Genomic DNA, 15,702 nt, shown 5'->3' with positions numbered 1-15,702 from the left:
GCAAATTACGAGATTGGAAAAGTCGTTCAGAATAGTCCACAGGCAAGACCTTTAAATAGGAAAGCTAGGTGTCAGCCGGGCAAGGTGGGGCAAAAGATTTCGAAATCCAGTTGTGGTTCATTTTAATGAAGGTTAGATCATCTACATTTTGGGTAGCCAGACGAGTCCTTTTTTCTGTTAGTATTGAACCTGCAGCACTGAATACTCTTTCTGATAGGACACTAGCTGCCGGGCAAGCAAGCTCCTGCAATGCATATTCTGCCAATTCTGGCCAGGTGTCTAATTTTGATGCCCAGTAATCAAATGGGAATGACGGTTGAGGGAGAACGTCGATAAGGGATGAAAAATAGTTAGTAACCATACTGGACAAATGTTGTCTCCTGTCACTTTGAATTGATGCTGCAGTACCTGTCCTGTCTGCGGTCATAGCAAAATCACTCCACAACCTGGTCAGAAAACCCCTCTGGCCAACGCCACTTCTGATTTCTGCCCCTCTAACACCTCTGGTCTGCTGGCCCCTGCAGCTCGTGTTAGAACGATCACGGGCGCTGTGTGCAGGGAATGCCAGAAGCAAACGGTCAACAAGAGTTGATTGTTTGGTTGCTAATATTAGTTCCAAGTTCTCATGTGGCATTATATTTTGCAATTTGCCTTTATAGCGAGGATCAAGGAGGCAGGCCAACCAGTAATCGTCATCGTTCATCATTTTAGTAATGCGTGTGTCCCTTTTGAGGATACGTAAGGCATAATCCGCCATGTGGCCCAAAGTTCCAGTTCTCAAATCTGTGGTTGTGCTTGGTTGAGGGGCAGTTTCAGGCAAATCCACGTCACTTGTGTCCCTCCAAAAACCAGAACCCGGCCTTGCCGCGCCAACAATTTCCACTGGCCCCGGAAAAGCTTCCTCATTAAAAATATAATCATCCCCATCATCCTCCTCGTCCTCCTCCTCCTGTTCGCCCGCTACCTCGTCCTGTACACTGCCCTGGCCAGACAATGGCTGACTGTCATCAAGGCTTTCCTCTTCCTCAGCTGCAGACGCCTGATCCTTTATGTGCGTCAAACTTTGCATCAGCAGACGCATTAGGGGGATGCTCATGCTTACTATGGCGTTGTCTGCACTAACCAGCCGTGTGCATTCCTCAAAACACTGAAGGACTTGACACATGTCTTGAATCTTCGACCACTGCACACCTGACAACTCCATGTCTGCCATCCTACTGCCTGCCCGTGTATGTGTATCCTCCCACAAAAACATAACAGCCCGCCTCTGTTCACACAGTCTCTGAAGCATGTGCAGTGTTGAGTTCCACCTTGTTGCAACGTCTATGATTAGGCGATGCTGGGGAAGGTTCAAAGAACGCTGATAGGTCTGCATACGGCTGGAGTGTACGGGCGAACGGCGGATATGTGAGCAAAGTCCACGCACTTTGAGGAGCAGGTCGGATAACCCCGGATAACTTTTCAGGAAGCACTGCACCACCAGGTTTAAGGTGTGAGCCAGGCAAGGAATGTGTTTCAGTTGGGAAAGGGAGATGGCAGCCATGAAATTCCTTCCGTTATCACTCACTACCTTGCCTGCCTCAAGATCTACAGTGCCCAGCCACGACTGCGTTTCTTTCTGCAAGAACTCGGACAGAACTTCAGCGGTGTGTCTGTTGTCGCCCAAACACTTCATAGCCAATACAGCCTGCTGACGTTTGCCAGTAGCTGCCCCATAATGGGAGACCTGGTGTGCAACAGTGGCAGCTTCGGATGGAGTGGTTGTGCGACTGCGGTCTGTGGACGAGCTCTCGCTTCTGCAGGAGGACGAGGAGGAGGGGGTGCGAACGGCTACAGCCAACTGTTTCCTAGACCGTGGGCTAGGCAGAACTGTCCCAAACTTGCAGTCCCCTGTGGACCCTGCATCCACCACATTTACCCAGTGTGCCGTGATGGACACGTAACGTCCCTGGCCATGCCTACTGGTCCATGCATCTGTTGTCAGGTGCACCTTTGTGCTCACAGATTGCCTGAGTGCATGGACGATGCGCTCTTTAACATGCTGGTGGAGGGCTGGGATGGCTTTTCTGGAAAAAAAGTGTCGACTGGGTAGCTCGTAGCGTGGTACAGCGTAGTCCATCAGGGCTTTGAAAGCTTTGCTTTCAACTAACCGGTAGGGCATCATCTCTAACGAGATTAGTCTAGCTATGTGGGCGTTCAAACCCTGTGTACGCGGATGCGAGGCTAAGTACTTCCTTTTTCTAACCATAGTCTCATGTAGAGTGAGCTGGACTGGAGAGCTGGAGATCGTGGAACTAGCGGGGGTGCCGGTGGACATGGCAGACTGAGAGACGGTGGGAGATGGTATTGTTGCCGCCGGTGCCCTAGATGCAGTGTTTCCTACTACGAAACTGGTGATTCCCTGACCCTGACTGCTTTGGCCTGGCAAAGAAACCTGCACAGATACTACAGGTGGTGCAGAAAATGGTGGCCCTACACTGCCGGAAGGGATGTTGCGTTGATGACTAGCTTCATTGGCCGAGGGTGCTACAACCTTAAGGGACGTTTGGTAGTTAGTCCAAGCTTGCAAATGCATGGTGGTTAAATGTCTATGCATGCAACTTGTATTGAGACTTTTCAGATTCTTCCCTCTGCTTAAGGTAGTTGAACATTTTTGACAGATGACTTTGCGCTGATCAATTGGATGTTGTTTAAAAAAATGCCAGACTGCACTCTTTCTAGCATCGGATACCTTTTCAGGCATTGCAGACTGAGCTTTAACCGGATGGCCACGCTGTCCTCCAACAGGTTTTGACTTTGCCACGCGTTTTGGGCAAGATACGGGCCCGGCAGATGGAACCTGTTGCGATGTTGATGCCTGCTGCGGCCCCTCCTCCTCCGCTTCAGAACTGCTGCCGCCTGCACCCTGTTCCCCCAATGGCTGCCAATCGGGGTCAAGAACTGGGTCATCTATTACCTCTTCTTGTAGCTCGTGTGCAACTTCGTCTGTGTCACCGTGTCGGTCGGCGGTATAGCGTTCGTGATGGGGCAACATAGTCTCATCAGGGTCTGATTCTTGATCAGCACCCTGCGAGGGCAATGTTGTGGTCTGAGTCAAAGGACCAGCATAGTAGTCTGGCTGTGGCTGTGCATCAGTGCACTCCATGTCAGATTCAACTTGTAATGGGCATGGACTGTTAACTGCTTCACTTTCTAAGCCAGGGATGGTATGTGTAAAGAGCTCCATGGAGTAACCCGTTGTGTCGCCTGCTGCATTCTTCTCTGTTGTTGTTTTTGCTGAAGAGGACAAGGAAGCGACTTGTCCCTGACCGTGAACATCCACTAACGACGCGCTGCTTTTACTTTTACCAGTTTCACGAGAGGAGGCAAAAGAGCTAGAGGCTGAGTCAGCAAGATAAGCCAAAACTTGCTCTTGCTGCTCCGGCTTTAAAAGCGGTTTTCCTACTACCAGAAAAGGGAGCGTTCGAGGCCTTGTGTAGCCAGACGACAAACCTGGCTCCACAGCTCCAGACTTAGGTGCATTATTTTTTTTCCCACGACCACCTGATGCTCCACCACTACCACTACCCTCATTACCAGCTGACAATGAACGCCCCCGGCCACGACCTCTTCCACCAGACTTCCTCATTGTTTTAAAAACGTTACCAAACTAACGGTATTTGTTGCTGTCACACAACTTACACGGTGAGCTATAACTTCAGTATGATTTAGCTACCCCTTTACAGGTGGGTGAGACCACAACGAAAATCAGGCACAATGTTACACACTCTGTTGTTGGTGGCAACAAATGAGAGAGATGCCACACACGCAGGACTGTCACTGAAGTGCAAATGTAAATATTAATCTCCCACTGATTTGGTTTTTTTTTTTTAAAAGGGAGACTTTAGAAAAAAAAAAATTATAAAAAAAAATGATTTTTTAAGGAAGAATTTATAAACCAAATAAAATGAAATGATTGTTTCAGGGAGAATTTAGAAAACAAATTAAAAAAAAATAGGCTTTCTATGGCCCACTGAGTGAGAGAGGACGCACACAGGAGTCAGAAGTGGCACACAAGCCCAGAGGCCAATATTTATCTCCCACTGATTGATTTAGTGATTTTTTCAGGTAGATTTTGGAACCCAAATCAAGCAAAAAAATAAATAGGCTTTCTATGGCCCACAATTGGAGAGAGAGAGAGAGATGGCACACCCAGGAGTCAAGACTGGCACACAAGCAGAAAGGGCAATATTAATCTCCCACTGATTTGATTTTTTTTTTTTTTTCAGGGAGACTTTAGAAAAAAAAATACAAAAAAATGAATTTTTCAGGAAGAATTTAGAAACCAAATAAAATGAAATGATTGTTTCAGGGAGAATTTAGAAAACAAATAAAAAAAAATAGGCTTTCTATGGCCCACTGAGTGAGAGAGGACGCACACAGGAGTCAGGAGTGGCACACAAGCCCAGAGGCCAATATTTAGCTCCCACTGATTGATTTAGTGATTTTTTCAGGTAGATTTTGGAACCCAAATCAAGCAAAAAAATTAATAGGCTTTCTATGGCCCACAATTGGAGAGAGAGAGATGGCACACCCAGGAGTCAAGACTGGCACACAAGCAGAAAGGGCAATATTAATCTCCCACTGATTTGATTTTTTTTCTTTTTTTTCAGGGAGACTTTAGAAAAAAAAAATACAAAAAAAATGATTTTTTCAGGAATAATTTAGAAACCAAATAAAATAAAATGATTTTTTCAGGGAGAATTTAGAAAACAAATAAAACAAAAAATAGGCTTTCTAGGGCCCACTGAGTGAGAGAGGACGCACACAGGAGTCAGGAGTGGCACACAAGCCCAGAGGCCAATATTTATCTCCCACTGATTGATTTAGTGATTTTTTCAGGTAGATTTTGGAACCCAAATCAAGCAAAAAAAAAAAATAGGCTTTCTATGGCCCACAATTGGAGAGAGAGAGAGAGATGGCACACCCAGGAGTCAAGACTGGCACACAAGCAGAAAGGGCAATATTAATCTCCCACTGATTTGATTTTTTTTTTTTTCAGGGAGACTTTAGAAAAAAAAAATACAAAAAAATGAATTTTTCAGGAAGAATTTAGAAACAAAATAAAATAAAATGATTGTTTCAGGGAGAATTTAGAAAACAAATAAAAAAAAATAGGCTTTGTAGGGCCCACTGAGTGAGAGAGGACGCACACAGGAGTCAGGAGTGGCACACAAGCCCAGAGGCCAATATTTATCTCCCACTGATTGATTTATTGATTTTTTCAGGTAGAATTTAGAACCCAAATCAACCAAAAAAATAAATAGGCTTTCTATGGCCCACTATTTGTGAGAGAGATGGCACGCTCAGGACTGGCACACAAGCCCAGAGGCCAATATTAATCTCCCACTTTTTTTTTTTTTTTCCAGGGAAAATTTATAAACCCAATAAAAAAAATAATAAATAGGCTTTCTATGGCCCACTATCTGAGAGAGAGAGATGGCACGCTTAGGACTGGCACACAAGCCCAAAGGCCAATATTAATCTCCCACTGATTACATAGTAACATAGTAACATAGTTAGTAAGGCCGAAAAAAGACATTTGTCCATCCAGTTCAGCCTATATTCCATCATAATAAATACCCAGATCTACGTCCTTCTACAGAACCTAATAATTGTATGATACAATATTGTTCTGCTCCAGGAAGACATCCAGGCCTCTCTTGAACCCCTCGACTGAGTTCGCCATCACCACCTCCTCAGGCAAGCAATTCCAGATTCTCACTGCCCTAACAGTAAAGAATCCTCTTCTATGTTGGTGGAAAAACCTTCTCTCCTCCAGACGCAAAGAATGCCCCCTTGTGCCCGTCACCTTCCTTGGTATAAACAGATCCTCAGCGAGATATTTGTATTGTCCCCTTATATACTTATACATGGTTATTAGATCGCCCCTCAGTCGTCTTTTTTCTAGACTAAATAATCCTAATTTCGCTAATCTATCTGGGTATTGTAGTTCTCCCATCCCCTTTATTAATTTTGTTGCCCTCCTTTGTACTCTCTCTAGTTCCATTATATCCTTCCTGAGCACCGGTGCCCAAAACTGGACACAGTACTCCATGTGCGGTCTAACTAGGGATTTGTACAGAGGCAGTATAATGCTCTCATCATGTGTATCCAGACCTCTTTTCATGCACCCCATGATCCTGTTTGCCTTGGCAGCTGCTGCCTGGCACTGGCTGCTCCAGGTAAGTTTATCATTAACTAGGATCCCCAAGTCCTTCTCCCTGTCAGATTTACCCAGTGGTTTCCCGTTCAGTGTGTAATGGTGATATTGATTCCCTCTTCCCATGTGTATAACCTTACATTTATCATTGTTAAACCTCATCTGCCACCTTTCAGCCCAAGTTTCCAACTTATCCAGATCCATCTGTAGCAGAATACTATCTATTGATTTATTGATTTTTTCAGGTAGAATTTAGAACCCAAATCAAGCAAAAAAATTAATAGGCTTTCTATGGCCCACTGAGTGAGAGATGGCACACACAGGAGTCAGGAGTGGCACACAAGCCCTGAGGCCAATATTTTTCTCCCACTGATTGATGTTGTGATTTTTTCAGGTAGATTTTGGAACCCAAATCAAGCAAAAAAATAAATAGGCTTTCTATGGCCCACTGAGTGAGAGATGGCACACACAGGAGTAAGGAGTGGCACACAAGCCCTGAGGCCAATATTTTTCTCCCACTGATTGATGTAGTGATTTTTTCAGGTAGATTTTAGAACCCAAATCAAGCAAAAAAATAAATAGGCTTTCTATGGCCCACTGAGTGAGAGATGACACAGACAGGGATGGCACTCTAGCAGAAATGCCAATCTTAATCTCCCACAAAAAAAAAAAAAAAAAAAAAAAAAAAAAAGGAACTGTCCTTCAATTACTATCTCCCTGCAGTAATCTCAGCCAGGTATGGCAGGCAGCAATAAGGAGTGGACTGATGCACAAATTAAATAAAAAGTGTGGACAAACAAACAAGATAGCTGTGCAGAAAGGAAGGAACAAGAGGATTTGTGCTTTGAAAAAAGCAGTTGGTTTGCACAGTGGCGTACACACAGCAATGCAGCTATCAGGGAGCCTTCTAGGGCAGCCCAATGAGCTACAGCGCTGAGGAAAAAAAAAAAATGTAGCTTCCACTGTCCCTGCACACCGAAGGTGGTGTTGGGCTGTGGAAATCGCTACAGCACAAGCGGTTTGGTGGTTAATGGACCCTGCCTAACGCTATCCCTGCTTCTGACGAAGCGGCAGCAACCTCTCCCTAAGCTCAGATCAGCAGCAGTAACATGGCGGTCGGCGGGAACGCCCCTTTATAGCCCCTGTGACGCCGCGGACAGCAAGCCAATCACTGCAATGCCCTTCTCTAAGATGGTGGGGACCAGGACCTATGTCATCACGCTGCCCACACTCTGCGTTTACCTTCATTGGCTGAGAAATGGCGCTTTTCGCGTCATTGAAACGCGACTTTGGCGCGAAAGTCGCGTACCGCATGGCCGACCCCGCACAGGGGTCGGATCGGGTTTCATGAAACCCGACTTTGCCAAAAGTCGGCGACTTTTGAAAATGAACGACCCGTTTCGCTCAACCCTATTACTGCCCATTGTTCAAGCTTATCTAGATCCTTCTGAATCTCTTTCTCCGTCTTCTCTAGCTATGCATCATCTAAAAATTTGATTAGTTTACCTTCAGTTCCCTTATCTAGATCATTTATAAAAATGTTGAACAACACTGGGGCCAGGACAAAACCTTGTGGTACCCCACTTGAAACACTCTTTCAAGTTGATGTGCAACCATTTATTACCACGCTTTCAGCACCATCACTGAGCCAGTTATGAATCCATTTAGCCGTAGCCTTGTCAATTCCATACTTGGCCATTTTTTCAATAAGGATAGTATGTGATACTTTATCAAATGCTTTGCTGAAGTCAAGATTTACTGTATCTACCAAGTTTCCCTGATACACCCAGTCAGTGATTTAACCATAGAAGGAAATTAGATCAGTCTGGCATGACTTGTTTGCTGCAAACCCATGCTGGCTCTGGTTAAATACTGTATTCGTATCCTAATATATGCATGCTGTTTAATAATTTGTTCAAATACAGTACAGACCAAAAGTTTGGACACCTTCTCATTTAAAGATTTTTCTGTATTTTCATGACTGTGAAAATAGTACATTCACACTGAAGGCATCTAAACTATGAATTAACACATGTGGAATTATATACTTAACAAAAAAGTGTGAAACAACTGAAATTACGCCTCATATTCTAGGTTCTTCAAAGTAGCCACCTTTTGCTTTAATTACTGTTTTGCACACTCTTGGCATTGTCTTGATGAGCTTGAAGAGGTAGTCACCGCGAATGGTCTGTTAGGGCTAGTGGAACGCACCAAATAATGAGATAGATTAAGGTGCGTTCACAGCCCGGGGTCCACCGTGCAGAGATGGAACCTGCTGCCAAGTAATGACGGACTATATGGCGGTACAATGTGAATACACACATGGTTAACTTCACCCTGTGTGAAGGAAGCGAACCCTGTTAAGTCACAGGGCCACGGTACCGCACACAAGAGCGCAAGCAAGGAGTCACCGAGCTCAGTCCCAAGACTTGGGATCCGAGTCCGTATAGACTACTTGCGCTCGACACCGCTAATGGGGTGTTAGCGTAACAAAATAATAATTAAAGATGCACGAGAGTGCATGCGGTGCCGCACTGGCGGACTCCACTAATCACCCAGGCTTGGGTCAGGAAAGCGCTGTGAAAGCGCACGGTGCCGCACTGGCGGTCACAGCAATTAGACGCTGTATGGTGTGTAACGTGCTGGTAGCTAAGTCGGGCGCTAGATAGCAATCACCCACCTTCCGCAAACAGTCATCCAATAGAGAGGGGATTTTAATGAACGACTTTCACTCACAACACACACACGTTTACAAATGTACACTAGCGCATGGCCATGCGGTCATGCGCAGCTTATATAGCTGCAGCATGTTCAGGACCTTCCAATAAAGGACCAATGGGAACCGCTGCAGCATCTGAGCATGTGTGTTATGATCAGGTGGCCTTGGAGCAGCATGAAATGACCTTCACTGGAGCAGTGGTAACTTTACTGACCGCAAACCCTGATCCTATCACCGCAACTAGAAGTAGCCATGGGGTGTGCCTAACCAGACCTAGACACCTCGACACAGCCTAAGGACTAAATATCCCTAAAGATGGAAATAGGAAAACTCTCTTACCTCAGAGTAGATTCCCAAAGGATAGATAGCCCCCCCCACAAATAATGACTGTGAGTAGGAGAGGAAAAGACACACGCAGACAGAAAACAGGGATAAGCAAAGGAGGCCACTTTTACCTAAATAGGAAAGGATAGTACAGGATACTATGCTGTCAGCATAAAACACTACAAAATATCCACAGCAGAAAAATACAAAAACTCCACCACCTAACTAAAGATGTGGAGAGTATATCTGCGACTCCAGCGAGTCCAACTAGACTGAGAAAAACATCAGGCACAGTCTAGCAGGAACAAAATAGAACCAATATAAGCACAGAAAATAAACACACAGCATTGTGTCTAAAAAAAATGAAGCAAACACTTATCTTAGCTGAATTGGCAGCAAGCAGGAGAAGCCAGGCAGAGGACCAACACTTCCAAAGGAACATTGACTACTGGCAAGGACTAATGAGTCCTGCACAGCTAAATACCCCGGTCAGAATTGCAATTAGTAGAAACACCTGTCCAAGACTGCTGCTCAGGAATAACTGCATTACCATCAACAACCACCGGAGGGAGCCCAAGAGCAGAATTCACAACACATGTGACCCTCGATCTCCAATGGGAGATCTCACCCTGGGCATGCTCAGAAGGGAATAAGCAGGACTTAGATCCTAAAAGCGTCTGCTCGCCGCTGCCCAGCACTGGCCTTAATAGCAGAAGCAGGCAAAGCAGCAGTAATCCTATGCACAGAGTGAGACTGAGCAAGATGCTGGGAACGATGTCTCCGCTGAGCATACACCACTGCGGCTGGAGAAGAATAGGAGACCGCAGCAGAGATGGTTCTAGATTCCCCTGTGCAGAGGCGGGAACTCGACACCTAACACGGTCTTCCAACAATCTTGAAGGAGTTCCTAGAGATGCTTAGCACTTGTTGGCCCTTGTGCCTTCACTCTACGGACCAGCTCACCCCAAATTATATCGATTGGGTTCAGGTCTGGTGACTGTGGAGGCCAGGTCATCTGGCGTAGCACCCCATCACTCTCCTTCTTGGTCAAATAGCCCTTACACAGCCTGGAGTTGTGTTTGGGGTCATTGTCCTGTTGAAAAATAAATGATGGTCCAACTAAACGCAAACCAGATGGAATAGCAGGCCACTGCAAGATGCTGTGGTAGCCATGCTGGTTCAGTATGCCTTCAATTTTGAATAAATCCCCAACAGTGTCACCAGCAAAGCACCCCCACACCATCACACCTGCTCCTCCATGCTTCACGGTGGGAACCAGGCATGTAGAGTCCATCCGTTCACCTTTTCTGCGTCGCACAAAGACACGGTGGTTGGAACCAAAGATCTCAAATTTAGACTCATTAGACCAAAGCACAGATTTCCACTGGTCTAATGTCCATTCCTTGTGTTCTTTAACCCAAACAAGTCTCTTCTGCTTTTTGCCTGTCCTTAGCAGAGGTTTCCTAGCAGCTATTGTACCATGAAGGCCTGCTGCACAAAGACTCCTCTTAACAGTTGTTGTAGAGATGTGTCTGCGACTAGAACTCTGTGTGGTTTTGACCTAGTCTCTAATCTTAGTTGCTGTTAACCTGCGATTTCTGAGGCTGGTGACTTGGAAAAACTTATCCTCAGAAGCAGAGGTGACTCTTGGTCTTCAATTCCTGGGGCAGTCCTCATGTGAGCCAGTTTCTTTGTAGCACTTGATGGTCTTTGCCACTGCACTTGGGGACACTTTCAAAGTTTTCCCAATTTTTCAGACTGACCTTCATTTCTTAACCCCTTCATGACCCAGCCTATTTTGACCTTAAAGACCTTGCCGTTTTTTGCAATTCTGACCAGTGTCCCTTTATGAGGTAATAACTCAGGAACGCTTCAACGGATCCTAGCGGTTCTGAGATTGTTTTTTCATGACATATTGGGCTTCATGTTAGTGGTAAATTTAGGTCAATAAATTCTGCGTTTATTTGTGATAAAAACGGAAATTTGGCGAAAATTTTGAAAATTTCGCAATTTACACATTTTGAATTTTTATTCTGTTAAACTAGAGAGTTATGTGACACAAAATAGTTAATAAATAACATTTCCCGCATGTATACTTTACATCAGCACAATTTTGGAAGCAAAATTTTTTTTTGCTAGGAAGTTATAAGGGTTAAAATTTGACCAGCGATTTCTCATTTTTACAACGAAATTTACAAAACCATTTTTTTTAGGGACCACCTCACATTTGAAGTCAGTTTGAGGGGTCTATATGGCTGAAAATACCCAAAAGTGACACCATTCAAAAAACTGCACCCCTAAAGGTACTCAAAACCACATTCAAGAAGTTTATTAACCCTTCAGGTGCTTAACAGCAGCAGAAGCAACATGGAAGGAAAAAATGAACATTTAACTTTTTAGTCAAAAAAATTATCTTTTAGCAACAATTTTTTTATTTTCCCAATGGTAAAAGGAGAAACTGAACCACGAAAGTTGTTGTCCAATTTGTCCTGAGTATGCTGATACCTCATATGTGGGGGTAAACCACTGTTTGGGCGCACGGCAGGGCTTGGAAGGGAAGGAGCGCCATTTGACTTTTTGAATGAAAAATTGACTCCACTCTTTAGCGGACACCATGTCACGTTTGGAGAGCCCCCGTGTGCCTAAAAATTGGAGCTCCCCCACAAGTGACCCCATTTTGGAAACTAGACGCCCCAAGGACCTTATCTAGATGCATAGTGAGCACTTTGAACCCCCAGGTGCTTCACAAATTGATCCGTAAAAATGAAAAAGTACTTTTTTTTCACAAAAAAATTCTTTTAGCCTCAATTTTTTCATTTTCACATGGGCAACAGGATAAAATGGATCCTAAAATTTGTTGGGCAATTTCTCCTGAATACACCAATACCTCATATGTGGGGGTAAACCACTGTTTGGGCACATGGTAAGGCTCGGAAGGGAAGGAGCGCCATTTGACTTTTTGAATGAAAAATTATCTCCATTGTTAGCGGACACCATGTCGCGTTTGGAGAGCCCCTGTGTGCCTAAACATTGGCGCTCCCCCACAAGTGACCCCATTTTGGAAACTAGACCCCCCAAGGAACTTATCTAGATGCATATTGAGCACTTTAAACCCCCAGGTGCTTCACAGAAGTTTATAACGCAGAGCCATGAAAATAAAAAATAATTTTTCTTTCCTCAAAAATGATTTTTTAGCCTGGAATTTCCTATTTTGCCAAGGGTAATAGGAGAAATTGGACCCCAAATGTTGTTGTCCAGTTTGTCCTGAGTACGCTGATACCCCATATGTGGGGGTATACCACTGTTTGGGCACACGGCAGGGCTCGGAAGGGAAGGCACGCCATTTGGCTTTTTAAACTGAAAATTAGCTCCAATCATTAGCGGACACCATGTCACGTTTGGAAAGCCCCTGTGTGCCTAAACATTGGAGATCCCCCAGAAATGACCCCATTTTGGAAACTAGACCCCCAAAGGAACTAATCTAGATGTGTGGTGAGGACTTTGAACCCCCAAGTGCTTCACAGAAGTTTATAACGCAGAGCCATGAAAATAAAAAAAAAAAATTATTTTCTCAAAAATTATCTTTTAGCCTGCAATTTTTTATTTTCCCAAGGGTAACAGGAGAAATTTGACCCCAAAAGTTGTTGTCCAGTTTCTCCTGAGTACGCTGATACCCCATATGTGGGGGTAAACCACTGTTTGGGCACATGCCGGGGCTCGGAAGTGAAGTAGTGACGTTTTGAAATGCAGACTTTGATGGAATGCTCTGCGGGCGTCACGTTGCGTTTGCAGAGCCCCTGATGTGCCTAAACAGTAGAAACCCCCCACAAGTGACCCCATTTTGGAAACTAGACCCCGAAAGGAACTTATCTAGATGTGTGGTGAGCACTTTGAACCCCCAAGTGCTTCATAGAACTTTATAATGCAGAACCGTGAAAATAATAAATACGTTTTCTTTCCTCAAAAATAATTATTTAGCCCAGAATTTTTTATTTTCCCAAGGGTTACAGGAGAAATTGGACCCCAAAAGTTGTTGTCCAGTTTCTCCTGAGTATGCTGATACCCCATGTGTGGGGGTAAACCACTGTTTGGGCACACGTCGGGGCTCAGAAGGGAAGTAGTGACTTTTGAAATGCAGAATTTGATGGAATGGTCTGTGGGCGTCACGTTGCGTTTGCAGAGCCCCTGGTGTTCCTAAACAGTAGAAACCCCCCACAAGTGACCCCATTTTAGAAACTAGACCCCCCAAGGGACTTATCGAGATATGTGGTGAGCACTTTGAACCCCCAAGTGCTTCACAGATGTTTACAACGCAGAGCCGTGAAAATAAAAAATCATTTTTCTTTCCTCAAAAATGATGTTTTAGCAAGCATTTTTTTATTTTCACAAGGGTAACAGGATAAATTGGACCCCAGTAATTGTTGCGCAGTTTATCCTGAGTATGCTGGTACCCCATATGTGGGGGTAAACCACTGTTTGGGCACACGTCGGGGCTCGGAAGTGAGGGAGCACCATTTGACTTTTTGAATACGAGATTGGCTGTAATCAATGGTGGCGCCATGTTGCGTTTGGAGACACCTGATGTGCCTAAACAGTGGAAACCCCTCAATTCTACCTCCAGCACTAACCCCCCCCACACCCCTAACCCTAATCCCAACTGTAGCCATAACCCTAATCACAACCCTAATTCCAACCCTAACCCTAAGGCTATGTGCCCACGTTGCGGATTTGTGTGAGATTTTTCAGCATCATTTTTGAAAAATCCGCGGGTAAAAGGCACTGCGTTTTACCTGCGGATTTTCCGCGGATTTCCAGTGTTTTTTGTGCGGATTTCACCTGTGGATTCCTATTGAGGAACAGGTGTAAAACGCTGCGGAATCCGCACAAAGAATTGACATGCTGCAGAAAATACAACGCAGCATTTCCGCGTGGTATTTTCCGCACCATGGGCACAGCCGATTTGGTTTTCCATATGTTTACATGGAACTGTAAACCTGATGGAACACTGCTGCGAATCCGCAGCGGCTAATCCGCTGCGGATCCGCAGCCAAATCCGCACCGTGTGCACATAGCCTAATTCTAAAGGTATGTGCACAGGCTGCGGAAAACGCTGCGGATCCGCAGCAGTTTCCCATGAGTTTACAGTTCAATGTAAACCTATGGGAAACAAAAATCGCTGTACACATGCTGCGGAAAAACTGCACGGAAACGCAGCGGTTTACATTCCGCAGCATGTCACTTTCTGCGGATTCCGCAGCGGTTTTACAACTGCTAGAATAGAAAATCGCAGTTGTAAAACCGCAGTGAAATGCGCAGAAAAACCGCGGTAAATCCGCGATAAATCCACAGCGGTTTAGCACTGCGGATTTATCAAATCCGCAGCGGAAAAATCCGCAAAGGAACAGAATACGTGTGCACATACTGAAACCCTACCCCTAACCCTACCCCTACCCCTAACCCTACCCCTAACCCTAACCCTACCCCTAACCCTAACCCTAGCCCTAACCCTACCCCTAACCCTAACCCTACCCTAGTTCTTACCCCAACCTTAGTGGAAAAAAATATATATATACATATTTTTTTTTATTGTCCCTACCTACGGGGGTGACAAAGGGGGGGGGAAGGGCATTTACTATTTTTTTTATTTTGATCACTGAGATAGGTTATATCTCAGTGATCAAAACTCACTTTGGAACGAATCAGCCGGAAGATGGCGGCGCCCAGGAAAGAAGACGGACGGATCCCGGGAGGCTAGGTAAGTATAAGGGGGGGGGGAGATCAGGGCACGGGGGGGGGGGGCGTCGGAGCACGGGGGGGTGGATCGGAGCATGGGGGGGTGGATCGGAACACGGGGGGGTGGATTGGAGCACGGGGTGGGGGGGTCGCTGTGCAGGGGGGTGGATTGGAGCACGGGGGGGGATCGCTGTGCGGGGGGGTGATCGGAGTGCGGGGGGGTTTGATTGGAGCACGGGGGGTGTGATTGGAGCACGGGGGGAGCGGACAGGAGGACGGGGAGCAGAGCACAGGACGGAGGGGAGCGGACCACAGATCGGAAGGGCTGGGGGGGGCGATCGGTGGGGTGGGGTGGGTGCACATAAGTGTTTCCAGCCATGGCCGATGACATTGCAGCATCGGCCATGGCTGGATTGTAATATTTCACCAGTTTTTTAGGTGAAATATTACAAATCGCTCTGATTGGCAGTTTCACTTTCAACAGCCAATCAGAGCGATCGTAGCCACGGGGGGGTGAAGCCACCCCCCCTGGGCTAAACTACCACTCCCCCTGTCCCTGCAGGCCGGGTGAAATTGGAGTTAACCCTTTCACCCGGCCTGCAGGGATGCGATCTTTCTGTGACACAGCATATGCGTCACAGGTCGGATTGGCACCGACTTTCATGACGCATACGCTGTGTCACAGGTCGGGAAGGGGTTAAGGTAATGATGGCCACTCATTTTT

This window comes from Ranitomeya imitator, chromosome 2 (assembly GCF_032444005.1).
Source record: "Ranitomeya imitator isolate aRanImi1 chromosome 2, aRanImi1.pri, whole genome shotgun sequence".
Taxonomy (NCBI): domain Eukaryota; kingdom Metazoa; phylum Chordata; class Amphibia; order Anura; family Dendrobatidae; genus Ranitomeya; species Ranitomeya imitator.
Note: the sequence above shows the minus strand (reverse complement) of the source record.